Raw genomic sequence first — 15,624 nt, 5'->3', positions numbered from 1 at the left:
AAGAAAGAACTTTAGAGGCTCAAGACAAGGCTTTCAAATTAACCCAATGCAACAAAGACAAAGAAAAAAAGAATTTTTTTTTCATTTATTTATTTTTTATTTTACTTTAGGTTCTGGGGTACATGTGCAGAACATGCAGGATTGTTGCATAGCTACACACATGGTAATGTGGTTTGCTGCCTCCACCCTCCCATCACCTACATCTGGCATTTCTCCCCATGTAATCCCTCCCCATCCTCCCCACCCCCCTGCTGTCCCTCCCTTGCACCCTGCAACAGACCTCAGTGTGTGATGCTCCCCTCCCTGTGTCCATGTGCTCCCATTGTTCAATACCTACCTATCAGTGAGAACATGTGGTGTTTGATATTTTGTACTTGTGTCAGTTTGCTGAGAATGATGGATTCCAGATTCATCCATATCCCTACAAAGGACGTGAACTCATCATTTTTTATGGCTGCATAGTATTCCATGGTGTATATGTGCCACATTTTCCTTGTCCAGTCTATCATCAATGGGCATTTGGGTTGGTTCCAGGTCTTTGCTATTGTAAACAGTGTCGCTATGAACATACGTGTGCATGTGTCTTTATAACATAATAATTTATAATCCTTTGGGTGTATATACCCAGTAATGGGATTGCTGGGTCAAATGGAATTTCTATTTCTAGGTCCTTGAGGAATCACCACACTGTCTTCCACAATGGTTGAACTAGTTTACACTCCCACCAACAGTGTAAAAGTGTTCCTCTTTCTCCACATCCTCTCCAGCATCTGTTGTCTCCAGATTTTTTAATGATTGCCATTCTAACTGGCATGAGGTGGTATCTCAATGTGGTTTTGATTTGCATTTCTCTAATAATCAGTGACGATGAGCATTTTTTCATGTTTGTTGGCCTCATACATGTCTTCTTTTGAAGTGTTCATATCCTTCTCCCACTTTTGGATGGGTTCGTTTGTTTTTTCTTATAAATCTGTTTTAGTTCTTTGTTGATTCTGGATATTAACCCTTTGTCAGATGGGTAGATTGCAAAAATATTTTCCCATTCTGTTGGTTGCCAGTTCACTCTAATGATTGTTTTTTAGTTGTACAGAAGCTCTGAAGTTTAATTAGGTCCCATTTGTCTATTTTGGCTCTTGTTGCCAATGCTTTTGGTGTTTTAGTCATGAAGTTCTTGCCTATGCCTATGTCCTGACTGGTTTTGCCTAGGTTTTCTTCTAGGGTTTTTATGGTGTTAGGTCTTATGTTTAAATCTTTAATCCATCTGGAGTTAGTGTAAGTTGTCAAGAAGGGGTCCAGTTTCTGCTTTCTGCACACTGCTATTCAGTTTTCCCAACACCATTTATTAAACAGGAAATCCTTTCCCCATTGCTTGTTTTTGTCAGGTTTGTCAAAGATAAGAATTTTTTAAAAAATGAACAAAGCTTCTGAGAAGTCTGGGATTATGGTAAATGTAAAATAAAACCTAAAAATAAAATTGATGGTCCCAGTGAAGAAGAGAAATCTAAACATTTAAATAACATATTTGAGAGAATAATTGAGAAAACTTCTCTGGTCTTGCTAGATATCTAGACATCCAAATATAAGAAGCTCAAAAAATACCAAGGAAACTATTGCAAACAGATAATCACCTATGCACATAGTCATCAGCTTATCTAAAATCAAGATGAAGGGAAGATTTATAAGAGCTGTGAGGCAAAAGCATCAGGTAACCTTTAAAGAAAACCTATCAGATTAACAGCAGATTTCTCAGCAGAAACTCTACAAGCTAGAAGGGATTAGTGTCCTATCTTTAGCCTCCTTAATCAAAATAATTAGCAGTCAAGAAATTTGTATTCAGAAAAACCAAGCTTCATAAATGAAGAAAAGATACTATCTTTTTCAGAAAAAATACTGAGAGAATTTTATCAAACCAGCACTATAAGAACTGATAAAAGGAATTCTAAGTATTAAAACACAAACCTCAAAATATACCAAAATAGAAACTTCTTAGAGCATAAATCTCATGGAACCTATAAAATAATAGCACAATGGAAAAAAATACTCAGAGTATTCAGGTATCAACTAGCATGATGAATAGAATAGTACTCATATCTCAATACTAATGCTGAATGTAAATGACCTAAATGCTCCACTTAACAGATACTGAGTAGCAAAATTGATAAGAATTCACCAACCCAGAATCTGCTGTCTTCAAGACTTACCTAACACATAAGAAATCATATAAACTTATAGTAAAGGGGTGGGAAAAGGCACTCCATGCAAATGGACATCAAAATGAGCAAGAGTAGCTATTTTTATGTCAGACAAAACAGACTTTAAAGTAACAACAGTTAAAAGAAAAAGAGGGGCATTGTATAATGATAAACTGTCCTGTCTAATCCAACAGGAAAATAGCACAATCCTAAACATATGAGTACCTATCACTAGAGCTCCCAAATTTATGAACAATTACTACTAGACCTAAGAAATGAGATAGATGGCAATGCAATAATAGTGGGAGACTCCACTAACAGCACCAGACAGTTCACCAAGAGAGAAAGTCAACAAAGAAACAATGGACTTAAACTATACTCTAGAACAAATAAACTTGACAGATATTTACAGAACATTCTACCCAACAACTACAGACTATACATTGTATTCATCAGCTCATGAACATTCTTCAAGAAAAACCATATGACAGGCCACAAAACAAATCTCAATACATTTAACAAAATTGAGACCAGGCACAATGCCTGTAATTCCGGCACTTTGGGAGGCTGAAGTCGTGGATCACCTGAGCTCAAAGGTTTGAGACTAGCCTGGCCAACATAGCAAAACCCTATCTCTACTAAAAATACAAAAATTAGCTAGGCATGGTGGCACACACCTGTAATCCCAGCTACTAGGGAGGCTGAGGCAGGAGAATTGCTTGAACCTGGGAGATGTAGGTTGCAGTGACCCAAAATCATGCCATTGCACTCCAGTCTGGGTGACAGAGTGAGATTCCATCTCAAAAAAAAAAAAAAAGTTGAAATTAAAACAATGAAAATTCTATTAAATACATTCTCAGACCATAGTGAAATAAAATTGGAAATAAACTCCAAAACCATATAAATACATGAAAATTAAATAATCTGCTCCTAAATGATCATTAGGTTATTAATGAAATAAAGATAGAAATAAAAAGTTCTTTGAACTGAACAATAATAGTGACACAACCAATCAAAACCTCTGGGATAAGCAAAAATGATGCTAAGGGAAAGTTCATAGCCTTAAATGCTTACATCAAAAAGTCTGAAAGTATACCAATAGGTAATCTAAGGCCACACTTCAAGGAACTAGAGAAACAAGAATGAACAAAACCCAAACCCAGCAGAAGAAAAGAAATAATATAGATTAGAGCAAAACTAAATAAAATTGAAACAAACAAAAAAGAAAGATAAATAAAACAAAAAGCTGTGGTTTTTTTTTGAAAAGAGAAACAAAATTGATAGACCACTAATGAGGTTAACCAAGAAGAGAGAAAGTGCAAGTAAATTAATTAGAAATGAAATGGAATATATTACAACTGATACCACAGAAATGCAAAAGATCATTCAAGGCTACTATGAACACCTTTATGCACCCAAACTAGAAACCTTGGAGAAGAATAATAAATTCAGGGAAATATAAAACCCTCCTAGATTAAATCAGGAAGAAATAGAAACTCTGAACAGATCAATAATAAGCAGCAAGATTGAAATGATAATTTTAAAATTGCCAACAAAAAAAGTTAAAGCCCAGATGAATTCACAACTGAATTTTATCAGACATTCAAAGAAAAATTGGTACAAATCCTATTGACACTAATTCTAATGATAGAGAAAGAATCCTTCCTTAATCATTTTATGAAGCCAGTATCACCCTAATATCAAAACCCAGAGTAGACATAGAACAAAAAAAAGCAAACACACACACACACACAAAAACTACAAAAAAATCCTTGATGAATAGATGCAAAAATTCTCAACAAAATATTGGCTAACTGAATTCAACAGCATATCAAAAAGATAATCTACCATAATCAAGAAGGGACATACCTTAAGGAAATAAAAGCCATCTATGAATAGACCACAGTCAACATTATACTGAATGGGGAAAAGTTGAAAGTATTTCTCCTGAGAACTGGAGCAAGACAAGGATGTCTACTTTTACCACTTGTGTTCAACATAATACTGGAAGTCTTAGCCAGAGCAATCAGACAAGAGAAAGAAATAAAGGGCATCTAAATTGGTAATGAGGAAATCAAACTGTCACTGTTCACTGATGATATATAATTGTATAACTAGAAAACCCTAAAGACTCATCCAAAAAGCTCCTAGAATTTATTTCAGGATTCAAAATCAATGTACACAAATCAGTAGCACTGATATACACCAACAGCGATCAAGCCAAGAATGAAATCAAGAAATCAACCCTTCTATAGTAGTTATAATAATAATAAAAATCAAATACTTGGGAGTATACTTAACCAAGGAGGTGAAAGACCTCTACAAGGAAAACTACAAAACACTGCTGAAAGAAATCATAGATGATATAAATGGAAACATATCCCATGTTCATGAATGGGTAGAATCAATATTGTGAAAATGACCATAATGCCAAAAGCAATCTACAAATTCAATGCAATTCCCATCAAAATACCATCATCAATCGTCACAGAACTAGAAAAAAAGCAATCCTAAAATTCATATGGAAGAAAAAGAAGAAAAGCAGGACTAAGCAAAAGGAACAAATCTGGAGGCATCACATTACTTGACTTCAAACTATACTACAAGGCTATAGTCACCAAAACAGCATGGTACTTGTGTAAATGTAGGCACATAGACCAATGGAGCAGAATAGAGAATACAGAAATAAAGCCAAATACTTATAGCTAATTGATCTTCAACAAAACAAACAAAAACATAAAGTGGGAAAAAGACACCCTATTCAACAAATGGTGCCGGGATAATTGGCAAGCCACATATAGAAGAATAAAACAGGATTCCCATCTCTCACCTTATATAAGAAATCAACTCAAGATGTATCAAATACTTAAATCTAAGACATGCAACCATAAAAATTCTAGAAGATAACATCAGAGAACCCCCCTCTAGACATCGGCTTATGCAAAGACTTCATGACCAAGTACTCAAAAGCAAATGTAGCAAAAACAAAAATAATAGAGGGGGCTTAATTAAACTAAAAAGATACGGCACAGCAAAATAAATAATCAACAGAGTAAACAGACAAACCACAGAGTGGGGGAAAATCTTTACAAACTATGTGTCCAACAAAGGACTGATATCCAGAGTCTGCAAAGAACTCAAACAAATCAGCAAGAAATAAACTAACAATCCCATCAGAAAGTGGGCTAAGGACATGAATAGACAATTCCGAAATGATACACAAATGTCTAACAAACATATGAAAAAATGCTCATCATTACTAATTATCAGGAAAATACAAATAAAAACCATAATGTGATACCATCTTACTCCTGCAAGAATGACCATAATTTAAAAATCAAAAAAATAATAGATTATGGCATAGATGTGGTGAAGAGAAAACATGTTTACACTCTCAGTAGGAATGTAAACTACTATGACCACTGTAGAAAATAGCTTTGTGCAGTGGCAGTATCGTAGCCAATGAGGTTTATCTGAGGCATGATTATTGCTAATTGAAAACTTTTCCCAATACCCCACCATGAAAACTTGAAATAGAGTTGGCATTGGCAATTTTTGAGTCTCTAAGGAGACTGAATATAAAAAAACAAAAGAAAATAAAGTGGAGATTCCTTAAAGAACTAAAAGTAGATCTACCATTTTATACCACAATCCCACTACTGGGTATGTACCCAGAGGAAAAGGAGTCATTATTAAAAAAAAAAAAAATGCACACACATGTTTATAACAGCACAATTTGCAATTGCAAAAACACAGAGCCAGCCTAAATGCCGATCAATCAATGAGTGGATAAAGAAAATGTTTTACACACACACACGAATACTATTCAGCCATAAAAAGGAATGAAATAATGGAGTTTGCAGCAACCTGCATGTAATTAAAGACCATTATTCTAAATGAAGTAAGTCAGTAATGGAAAACCGAACATCAAATATTCTCAGTTATAAGTGGGAACTAAGATATAAGGATGCAAAGGCATAAGAATGGCACAATGGACTTGACTCAGTGGGAAGAGTGGGAGGAGCTCAAGGGTTAAAAGACTACACATTCATTGGGTACAGTGTACACTGCTTGGGTGACGGTGCACCAAAATCTCAGAAATAACCACTGAAGTACTTAACCAGGTAACCAAACACCATCTGTTTCCCCCCAAAACAAATTGAAAAAAGTATATACCAACACACACAGACACACACACATGCACACACACATGAAGTCTAGAACATTATACACCTAAAGTGGACATTTGGAAAATCATGGCAAAGAAATTGAAACGAAATGTAAATTATAGAATTAAACATGTAAAATTTCACTGGGTAAACATTACCACAAAGCAAAGATAGCATAAAAAGTAGCCAATGACCTTGAAGAGATAGCAAGATAAGTAATTTACACTAAACATAGAGAAGAAAACAAACAAACAAACCAAAAGCAGGTTTAAAAATAATAAATAGAATAAATGAGCATATCAGTGCCCCATTAAATAAAAATTAATAGGTATATTACTTGTATAATTGTAGTCTCTGAAAGAGATATAAATAATTAGGATTTAAAAAATTTAGTGCAAAGTTCAGATCATCAACATCTAGAATCATGTAGATCAGAAATCTTCAGATTTTACGTAAGGAACAGCATATCTAGAAATTGCAGTGGTAAACTGGTAAAAACCAAATACAAAATGTAAAAGCTTATAGCCAACCAGAGAACAACAAATTACCTAGAAGAGATGGCTGATTTTTGAATAAGAACAATGGAAGTCAGAGTAGACAGTAAAATAAATTTCAAAAAACCTGAAACTACTATCATGACTTTAAACAAAGTATTTCTTATAAAGTGAGAAAATTCTTTAAAAATGGGTGTAATAAAAACTTTGTGATAATCAAATGCTGAGAGAATACATCACCAGTAGAACTTCACTATTAAAAATTGCTAAAGAAGCCTCTTTAGAGTTAAAGGAGCTGACACCAATGGAAACTCAAATCTTCAGGATGAAATAAAGAAAAACAAAAATGTAAATATAATTAATAATAAATTTCAAAATCATTACTTATACAGATTTTAATATATGACAACAATTGCAAAAAAGGGTGGTGGTTGGTAAAAAGCATTTTAATATTGTAAGTTTAATTTTTCAGGAAGTAGCATGGTAATAATCCTACTTTGATAATTAAAGTATGCATACTTTAATACATAGAGCAACCACTGTAAAAATCAGTGTTGTAGTAAAAAAGTAAATAATTGCAGGTGAAAATTTTAATGTATACAGACAGTACACATTACTCCAAACTAATGGTTTTAGAAACCCATTTTCTTTTTCAAGGTAATGTAAGTTCTCTCAAATTATTTGCTTTTGAGCAAATATGTAACTATGTAAAGCAGAGAGATACTCTGACCACCAAAGGAATGGCATTCATCAATTAGCTGCTGAGGAGACTGTAAGAGATATACTATTTGACAAAGCATGTCAATTTTATGATATCATTGAATGTTACCATGGAGCCAGTATGGTAACTAGTGACTTTGCTGACACATTATAATAAAAAAAAAATTGAAGAGATTTGAATGAGTTTATTTTGGTCCCAGGACAGTAAGCAAACTTTAAAAAAAAAAAAAATCTTCAATTTGAGAAATAAAACTGATTTAAAACAAATAAGAAATTCTTATTTTCATTTATTTCTACTTCATGTTTATTTTTTCCACTGGCAATTGGAAACCAACTTGAACTAGTTTCTTTATTTAGTTACCAGAATCTGCAGTGTCTATGTTGCCTATAAGGTGTTCTGAATTTCTGAATTATTTAGTGCTAAATAATACGCAAGTTACTAATTAGACTTTTCACTTGGATAAATAATTTTGTGAAAAAATTAATTGCAAACTATAGCTCTAAAAGCTTGTTATAATTACAATTTTCTAAAATATATGTTTCAGGCTTCTGGAACTGCCTAATATCACAAACCAGTCAGCAGAATACAAACAGCTCAAATTAATGGTCTTACTTTCAAAATAAATGCTATAAAATCATAAAAATGTTTGCATGAAGTTCAGTGGAATTTGAATGAAAATTTTGTGTATTCAAAAAAAAAAAAAAACTAAAACAATGAATTAACCATATAATTCACTAAAAAACATTTTAATGAGCTTTGTAAATAATTACTTCAATACTTCACTGAGAATGTATAAACAAAATCCTAGAGGTAAGAAAGTGGAAATAAAAAGTAATTCTGTAATATATATCCATTCATAGATTTGAGAGTTTTACTTTTTCTAGCAAATATAAACCATTTGATATTTTATTTCATATACTAGCTAAATATAAGTCTCTGGTTTTTATAAACTGGCTTATAAAAAGGCTCAGAAATTCTGTGGACATCAAATACCTTTTAAAACACAGAACTTTTATGAACTGAGTGTAAACGAATAAAAACCATATGGCTATCATTTCCTCCAAATGAAATGCACATGTTGAAAACACAAAAGAAGAAATCCTGAACAGAATTCCTGTAAATGTAGCCTCTAGGTTTCCACAGTTTTCTTTCTTTTTTTTTTTTTTTTTTTCTGCTACTGAGAACATATAGACTAACAGGGAGAACTGCTGCTGTTCTTCCTAGATTGAAGGTATACTTGCTGAAGACTTCAGGGAAATGGATGAAATGGATGAAAATTTTTAGTAATTTCATCTAATCAAATTGCTTATCTCTATATATTGTGCCTGTGTGAAACAAATGCTTCCAGTCACTTTCTTCTTTAGACTTATAATAGCTATAATCAGGACACGAAAAGAAATATGTGGTGTGAGCACGATTTGGAGAAAGACATTTAGAATAGGACAGGCCCTCAATATAACTGAAAATAAAATTTAAATGAAAACGCTATTTAAAATTCTTCTTGTGGTAAATATGTTTCACTCTGCAAAATGAATGTCTGTATACACATGCCTTTTGGTTTATCCCTTCCAAAATGAATGTTTATTTTTGCTTTTGGTGCCTGTGTTTTTGGGGTCATATAAAAAAAATCATTGCTCAGATCAGTGTCAATAATTTTTTTTTGCTATGGTTTCTTCTAATAGTTTTGAAGTTTCAGGTCTTATGTTTAAGTCTTTAATCCATTTTGAGTGGATTTTTGTATATGGTAGGGAGATAATTGCCCAATTTCATTCTTCTGCATGTGGACAGACAGTTGTCTCAACACCACTATTGAAGAGGCTGTCTTTTCCCATTACATCGTCTTGGCTCATTTGTTAACAATCAATTGACTATACATATGTGGATTTATTTCTGGGCTCCCTATTCTACTGCATTGGTCTATATGCCTGTTTTTATGCCAGTAATATACTGTTTGATTAGCATAGCTTTATATAGAGTGTTTTGAAATCAGCTAGCAGGATGCCTCTAGCTTTGTTCTTTTTGCTCAAGACTGCTATGTCTTTGGGGGCCTCTTGTGATACTATATGAATTTTAGGATTCTTTTTTCTGTTTCAATAAAATTGTTTTTATAATTGTGATAGACATTGCATTTAATCTTTAGATTGCTTTGGGTAATATGGACATTTTAACAATACAAATTCTTCCAATCTGAGAACATGAGAAAAATTCCCATTTGTTTCTGTCTTCAATTTCTTTCATTAATGTTTTATAGTTTTCAATGTACAGATCTTTTACCTCATGGATTAAATTTATTTCTGAGTATTTTTATTCTGTTAATTAGGTTTTTTTCAATTTCTTTTTTGTATGGTTTATTGTTACTCTACAGAACACTATTTATTTTTGTATGTTAATTTTGTATCCTGAAACTACTTAATTTATTTACTAGTTCTAAATTTTTTTGTTAGAGTCTTTAAGGTTTTCTGCATGTAAGATCAGGACATGTATAAAGAGGAACAATTTAACCTTTTCCTTTCTAATTTGGGTAACCTTTATTTTTGTTGCACAATTATTCTGGCAAGGACATCTAACACTTTGTTGAATAGAAGTCGTCAAAGTGAGCATCCTTGCGTTGGTCTTGATCTTGAAGAAAAGCTTTCAGCTTTCACCATTGAGTATTACGTTTAGCTGTGGGCTTTTCATATTTGGCCTTTATTATGTTGAAATACATTCCTTCTAACCTAATTTGTTGAGGCATTTTACCATAAAATAATTTTGAATTTTGTCAATGCCTTTTCTGCATCTGTTGAGATGACTGTATCATTTTTACTTTTCATTCTTTTAATGTGGTTTATCACATTTACTGATCTGCATATATTGAACTCCCTTTGCATCCTTGGAATAAATCCCACCTGACCATGTTTATGACCTTTTTAATGTGCTGTTGAATTTGGTTAGCTAGTAGTTTAAGAATTTTTGCATCCAAGTTCATCAGTAATATTAACCAGTAATTTTTTTCTGGTAATGTCCTTGTTTGGCTTTGGTATCAGGATAATGCTGGTCACATAAAATGAGTTTTCAAGTGTCCCCTTGTCTTCAATTTATTGCAAGAGTGTGAGAAGGATTGGTGTTAATTCTTTAAATATTTGTTGGAATTCACCATTGAAGGCATCAGGTCCTTGGCTAATTTTGTAGAAAATTTTTTGATTACTGATTCAATCTCTACTCATTCATTATTGGTCCTTTCAGATTTTCTATTTCCTCATGATTCAGTCTTGGTAGGTTGTATATTTCTAGGAATTTATCCATTTATTTTAGGTTATCAAGTGTATTGGTATACAATTGTTTATGGTAGCTCATTTTATTCTTGGTATTTCTGTGGTATCAGTTGTAATATCTACATACAATTCCACTTTCAATTATAAGTATATTGTCTTTTATAATTGGGTTAGAATATATAGAAGAATAATCTAAACATAGGGTTAACTTTTTTGCTTTAATGCTTCCTAATATTCAGATTCAATCAATATTTGCTGTTCACTACTTTCCAAGAGTTGCAAAATGTGTTTTCATATTTATTATCTTATGTCTACCCACAACCCAGAAATGCCAGTAATCAAATTTTAATAGTATAGATTATAATATTTAAATTCAGATTGATTAAATCATACACACAAATTTACAGATAAAGTAAATAGCAAGCACTCAAATTCTGATATTCCGAATACAAGAAACATGTTTCTTCTATGGCATCATCCTAAAAAATATGCAAGGCAATTGGTAGAATAGCTTTTTGAATTTCATTAAAGTTGAATTTTTATTAGGTATTTCATTTGTTTTTTTTGAATATATTTTATTTAAAAGCACTAAAAATATAGCCCATTAGACAGTGATTGTTTTACCCATTAAACAATCAAACCAAAAGTATTTTAAATAAACTTGAAGTACTAACAAATTCTGAAAGTAAAAAGTATAAACATTAAAAAACCTGCTACTTCAATGACATTTAAATAACCTTGATTAATACATTGGCTTTCTTTTCTCTTGAGTTTATGCTTTGCAAAGCTTTTTATTTTCTTATTTCTGTTGATTCACTCACCACACTTTGAAATATATATTCATGTTAATTAGTTATGAGCCAAAAATTTGGGACAGCAAAATATTTTTGCAAAACAATCACATTTTAAAATCAGCTTTTTGATAATTGCCTTCAAAATGTGTAACATTTTAAATCTGATAAATTAGTTGTCTGTTTAAAGTACATTAATTAGATCTACTTTTAAGCATTTTAATTAACATAGTTATTTGTATTTTCAAACTGGTTTTGCTGAAATACTTTGTGTGTATCAGCGACCTCATATTTGAATACCTAATATATTCTAAACTCTGTGTTACAGAATGGTTATGCAAATAAATGATTCTGCACACATACAAGTAATAAGATATAATGTGTGTGATAGGACTAAAAATAGAAATAAATAGAAAGCACAAACTACTATTGCATGGTAAGAAACAAATAAGTAGACACATGCAAAGTGACCTAAGAGTTTAGAGAAGAGACAACAGTCTACTAGGGTAGCAACAGAGGTTTTTTGGAGATACTAGGTCTTAATACAAATCTTAGATGAAAACAAAAATCTTAATAATTGGAAAAAATGAGAGCTGCTTTTCTAGAGAGAAGAAAATGGATATGTGACTAAAAGTAAAGAGTGGTATGAACATGGAATATCTGGAAAAGGGTGGCCAAATAATCCAGGTGGATTTAAAGGAAGATGTTGCACAGCAATAATTGAGGAATAATTGGACACATATGGAGGACTTTTGTTATACAGGCTTATCTAGAGAATATAGGCCATAAAATATTACCAGAAGAGTAATACTGCTGCATTACTGAAAAGCGATATTTTTTTAAATTAATGAAGTAAGGATATGCTACAGTTTCAATGCTTGTCTCCCAAAACTCATGTTGAAATTTTATCCCCAGTGTTGGATGTGGACCCTAAAGGGAAGTATTTTGTCCATGGGGGCAGATTCCTCATGAATATCTTGTTACACTCCTTTTGGTAGTGACTGGGTCCTTGAAGTACTTGAAGTACCCCTGAGAGATGGTTGTTTAAAAAGCATGGAACCAGCCAGGTGTGATGGCTCAGGCCTATAATCCCAGCACTTTGGGAGGCCAAGGCGGGCGGATCACCAGATCAGGAGTTTGAGACCAGCCTGGCCAATATGGTGAAACATCGTCTCTACTAAAAATAAAAATAATAATAATAATAATAATTAGCTGGCTGTGGTGGCATGCACCTGTAGTCCCGCAGTTACTCAGGAGGCCGAGGCGGCAGAATCACTTGAACGCGGCAGGCGGAGGTTGCAGTGAGCCAGTATCTCACCGTTGCACTCTAGCCTGGGCGACAAAGCGAGACTCCATCTCGGCGGGGGGGCGGGGAAAGCATGGAACCTCCTGCCTCTCTCTTGCCAGCTCTCTTGCCCATAGGGTTTCTGCATTTGCTGGCTCCTATTTGCCCTCTGCCATGAGTGGAAGCAGTGTGAGGCCCTCATCAAAGCACATGTGGGCATCATGCATCTTGTACAGCCTGCAAAAACATGAGATAATTTTCCTTCTAAATTATCCAGACTCAGATACTCCTTTATAGCAACACAAATTGATTAAGACAGGAACTGTGGAAGAGAAAGTATGGTGGTAAAACTAGATACTGAGAATCTTTCCTGTGGGAAAGTGACTAACAAAATTAAAAAAAAAAAAAAACCACAAACGATATAAAGTGCTGAGTACAGCTTATAGTGAACAATAACAAAAAGAGAACAAATAGAAAAAGGGAAAAAAATGACAGTGAATATTAAAATGCTATTAGCCAGAGGTTTGGGGAGACATATCATTAGCCTTAATCACTGGGCAAGTACTAATAGAACTGTCTGAATTATGATGAAGCAGACTTTGTCTTCTTTGTCCCTTCTTTAAATTGCCACACACATTTTGAATTCAAAGTGATAACACTTTAAGGCACAAGTAGAACTTTTCAACAAGCATTTTGAGTGACAAAGGAGAGTAGGAGATGCCGAGTTGGAGCACTCATGAGTAAATTCCTCTAGAAGTGAATATTTACATTGTGAGATAAGCTTGCCATTTATAAAAGAAATGGAAATATTATGGCTTTTGAGTAGTGGAACAATAGGGCCAGCAAAGTAAAAGGAGAATGAGAAAAGCATGGTAGGAATTATGAGACAGTCTTTGGGCTTAAGTTGTCTGGATTCCAATTTTAACTCCACCACCTCTTAGAATATGGTCTTATACAATTTACTCAACTTCTTTCCATAAGTTTCCAAATCTCCAAATCGAGGATAATATTAGTTAAGTATTCACTGGGCATGGTGGCTCATTCTTGTAATCCCAACACTTTGGGAGGCTGAGGTGGGCAGATCACCTGAGGTCAGGAGTTTGAGACCAGCCTGACCAACATGGTGAAACCCCATCTCTACCAAAAATACAAAAGTAGCCAGTGTGGTGGCACACACCTGTAATCCCAGCTACTCGGGAGGCTGAGGCAGGAGAATCACTTGAACTTGGGAGGAGAAGGTTGCAGTGAGCCAAGATTGTGCCTTTGAACTCCAGTCTAGGGGACAAGAGTGAGACTTTGTCTCAAAAAACATATATATATGTGTATATATATATATGTGTGTGTGTGTGTGTGTGTGTGTGTGTGTGTGTATTAGTTAAGTATTTCATGAAGTTGAGATGAGGCTTAACTGCTTTAATACTTTCACAAAGCACTCAGAATAATGCCAGGCTCATGAAAAATCCTCATGAAATCTTCACACACGCCAACAACACTGACAAGAATTTCAAAAGGAGGAAAGGTATTCAATACAGTTGGCAGTGAGGAAAAACTATATTCTTTTTTTTAAAAATTTTATACCTAAAACTTCAAATATTTTCTCTTAATTTTGAAAAAGAAGCATGAAGAAACATAATTGGCAATGATGATGGGTAGATAGTAATCAAATTTTAAGAGTACAGATTATAATATTGAGGTTCAGATTGACTACATGATATACATTTACAGAGGAAGTGAATAGCAAGAACTCAAATTCTGATATTGTGAATATAAGAAACATGTTCCTTTTATGGCATCATTCTAAAAATATATATAAGTAGTTTTATTTATTTATTTATTTTGAGATGGGGGAGTCTCACTCTGTCACCCAGGCTGGAGTACAGTGGCACGAACTTGGCTCACTGCAACCTCTGCCTCCTAGGTTCTCCTGCCTCAGCCTCCCGAGTAGCTGGGACTACAGGTGCTTGTCACCATGGCTGGCTAATTTTTTATATATTTTTTTTAGTAGGGACTGGGTTTCACCATGTTAGCCAGGATGTTCTCGATCTCCTGATCTCATGATCCACTTGCCTCAGCCTTCCAAAGTACTGGGATTACAGGTGTGAGCCACCACGCCTGGCTGTAATTTTAATATTTTAATTAAAGTTAACATTTAACATTAAATTGAATTTAAATTTAATTAAATATGGACTGTAATAACAATTTGAATAAGGAAGCATATTCACAAAGATCTTTAGATATGTATTTTTAAAACATGTCTTTTTCAGTTCTTTTAAAATTGCTTTCAGTAATTGTTTGTTTAGTTTGGTGCTTAGAGAAGTGGTAGAAATGGTACTCTAGATCCCTAAATTAAATGGTTTTAGTTTAAAATACCTACTAATAAGGCTAGATATAAATTGACTGGGTAAATACACCTGAAATTCTGAATTTAAGGAATGATCCATCCTTCTTTTCCTGCTTCTGGCAATTGCTTCATGTTAAAAAATTCATCAGTCATCTGTCCAAAAAATATCAAAGCAATAAATATGTCTTGCATGAATTCCATGAAAGAGACATTGAATCATTTGTATGAAAAGATAGAGAATTTTGTATTCAATCACTGCTAAGAATGTATATTTCTATAGGGATGACAAAATAAACCATGTGCATATTAAATAACGGTAACTCATTTAGTTGAGAGCTTGGCAATAATGAAGTACCTTAAACATATGTACAATTTAT

General features: G+C 33.5%; 1 non-coding gene across 1 annotated transcript; it reads left to right on the top strand.

The window, feature by feature from the left end:
- Nucleotides 1-5,625: 5,625 nt before the first annotated feature.
- LOC135268972 (U4 spliceosomal RNA) lies at nucleotides 5,626-5,764 on the top strand. The gene has a single exon (XR_010337303.1). It is a non-coding gene; the product is annotated as a U4 spliceosomal RNA (small nuclear RNA).
- The last annotated feature ends 9,860 nt before the right edge of the window (nucleotides 5,765-15,624 follow it).

Source organism: Aotus nancymaae, unplaced genomic scaffold (assembly GCF_030222135.1).
Source record: "Aotus nancymaae isolate 86718 unplaced genomic scaffold, 86718_ANA_hifiasm-v0.15.2.pri h1tg000048l, whole genome shotgun sequence".
NCBI lineage: Eukaryota > Metazoa > Chordata > Mammalia > Primates > Aotidae > Aotus > Aotus nancymaae.
Note: the sequence above shows the minus strand (reverse complement) of the source record. Positions and strands in the feature narration are given on the sequence as shown.